At 36.6% G+C, this 2,614-nt stretch overlaps 1 pseudogene; it reads left to right on the forward strand.

Moving 5' to 3' along the window:
- Positions 1–2,150: 2,150 nt before the first annotated feature.
- Positions 2,151–2,270, forward strand: LOC122795128 (annotated as a pseudogene).
- The last annotated feature ends 344 nt before the right edge of the window (positions 2,271–2,614 follow it).

A 2,614-nucleotide genomic window follows, 5' to 3' on the forward strand; every position in this document is an offset into this window, starting at 1 on the left:
GAAACCACTCCTCCAGTGACAGATAGGCTGCTCAAAGCTCACCACTCTCAGTGATGAACAGAGAAGCTTCCTTCTATCTTAATAAGGTCTGGGCAACACAGAAACTACAAAACAGCCCAGAATTCAGCAATATCTGAAAACCGGACTCTGCTAGTTACCAAAAGGTGGGAAACGAATAAAGAGATAGGATCTTTTTTTTGTTTTTTTGAAAATTAAAACAGATACAGTAATACAAACCCTTTCAAGGCAGAAAAATGGCTATCGCACTTAAATGTGTAGCCCACAATAGTTAAACAATTGAAAAACACTTAAAAACAATCAGTTAAAGTGCAAACAGTAATAGCATTCAAAAAACAGTTAAAATAAGTTGCAAAGCTAATAAAAAATGCTCAGAATAGTGTGGTTAGTGAAAATAAGCAATAAAAAGCAAAACAGAGTTACTTAATCCACTCAAAGTCTTTCTTTTCTCTCTTTGCTGCTGTTGAACTTTGCAGGACACCCAGGCAGGATCTTGCTGAGGTAATACTCTTTTATGGGTATGATTAAGCATTTTTTATCATTTAGTCTCAGACCATTCCTTTTGCACCGGATGTCTGTAATTTTTAAGCCTGTTTATAGGATGTCAACATCATCTGGGGATTCAATGATTGCTCTCGGCTTATAGTCATCAGCAAACTTGGTGAGCCAGAGGCCGCAAGATTGGCCTTCACTTCAGCGAAGTATGTGCCAAACAGGAGGGGTCCCAACACTGAACTCTGTGGAATACTGCTACTAAAGGTTTTTTATTGGAAGTGGCTTCCCCTATCCAGACACCATGTGTCCTGTCAGTGAGCCAGCTGGCTGTCCATCTGACTAGTTAGGTGTTTTTCAAAACACACAGCCAACTCCAATATAACGAAACACACACAACACCAGGATAAGATAAAAAACATCATAAATTATATCTATGTAAAGTGATGATGGATTTACACTTATAAAATCATAAGGTCATTTATTTACAAATATTATGGTATATATTTAATGGAATTAATTTTGTATCATCATATTGTATGCATTTTCTATGTGAACAATTTATTTATGTGTTTTTATGATATCCGCTATGAATGAATTAATATTAGATACCCTTAATATGAAATAATATGAAATAGAAATAATAAATATGGTCAAGTCATGAGATATATGTAACAGGCACTTTAAGACACTGACTTTGTAAAGGAGTTAATTGAATATATAATTAAATAACTGATGGAATTATGATGTATAAAAAAGGCTGCTACTTTGAAGGTGTAAGTTGAGGTACTGGATACATCAGTAAAGGTTTTTATCTTATCCTGGTGTTGTGTGTGTTTCGTTATTTAGGTGTTTTTGCCTAGATCAGTAAGTTTATCTGTATTTACTGATGTTTTATTACTTTTCTCTTCAGAAAAGGTATTTTAAATCTAAAAGTGTTATGTTTTAACAGACTGTCTCAAGACTATAATGGCAACTGGTGCTTCCACAGGGATAAGCACAGAATTCTGACATAACAAGGAAACCTTGCCTGTTCCCTCTCCCACAGAGCTCTCTTTTGTTTCTGTCAGTTTTAAAATAGAGTAAACTAACCAATAACATATTTTCTGTGGAAAAACTGTGTTTAATTTTTCATTTGTGTGGCTGCCATAGTGCTTGAAAGTGCTTTTTACTGTGTTTTTTTCTGTCAAAAAAGTAACTTTTTTGTACTGATAGTTTTACTGGTATTTCCTGCTTGTCTTCCCTGGGAAAGAATCATAATTTTTAGCTTGACCATAGAACAGATTATCCACCTCGTAGTTGGTCCTTCTTCCAGGAAGAAAAAAAAAGTTAAACAAAACCACCTTTGCCACCATTATTTGTACCTCAAACAACTGATCTTTTACCCTGAATCACTCTGGTGTAGCACCTACCACCACTATGGATTGGGGGTTAGCCATATCCTCTGTAGCTGTTAGAATCCTCTCAGTGGGCAAGGCAGAGCCACTTTTGTCAGTCCTGGGAGAGGGAACAGGCAAGGTTTCCTTGTTCTATCAGACTTCTGTGCTTATCCCTGTGGAAGCAACATTTGCAACAGGGTTGTCCTCATTATTCCTGTTGAGAAAAGCAAACCAAACAGGTATCTACTGTTCTGTTCCTCAAAGGCTTCTTGGCCTTTTGGCTAAGATCAAGTTTAGTATTTGTTCTTATCAGTTTAATATCTATGAATAAGAGTAGATTACTAGGACTGGCTCAGGGTTTAATTTAGGCTATTAATCCTTCTTGTAGAGTCGTTTCTGGTAAAAAGAAGAAGGATTCCTTATCTGAATATGAAGATGCAGGGACGGATGCAGGGTTTTGTCCTCAGATTTCAGATTTAGACTCAGAGGAGAGCTCAGTTTCTAATTCTCCCTGTGGGGGGTTCTCTTTCTTTGAGACTATTGTTGCTAGACTGTCCCAGTGTTTTCAGTGGTAGAACACTGAAGTTTCTCAGTCCCTCAGAAAATACTATGAGTGGGGGTGAGTGGTCAAGATGATGAGCAGCTGACCACACTCTTTTTAGCTCTGTTTTATTTTAACATCTCTGACAGGATTTTTACTAAAAAACTCAACAAGAATAAATCAA

Source organism: Protopterus annectens, chromosome 2.part1 (assembly GCF_019279795.1).
Source record: "Protopterus annectens isolate FY-2018-M chromosome 2.part1, PAN1.0, whole genome shotgun sequence".
NCBI classification, from domain to species: domain Eukaryota; kingdom Metazoa; phylum Chordata; order Ceratodontiformes; family Protopteridae; genus Protopterus; species Protopterus annectens.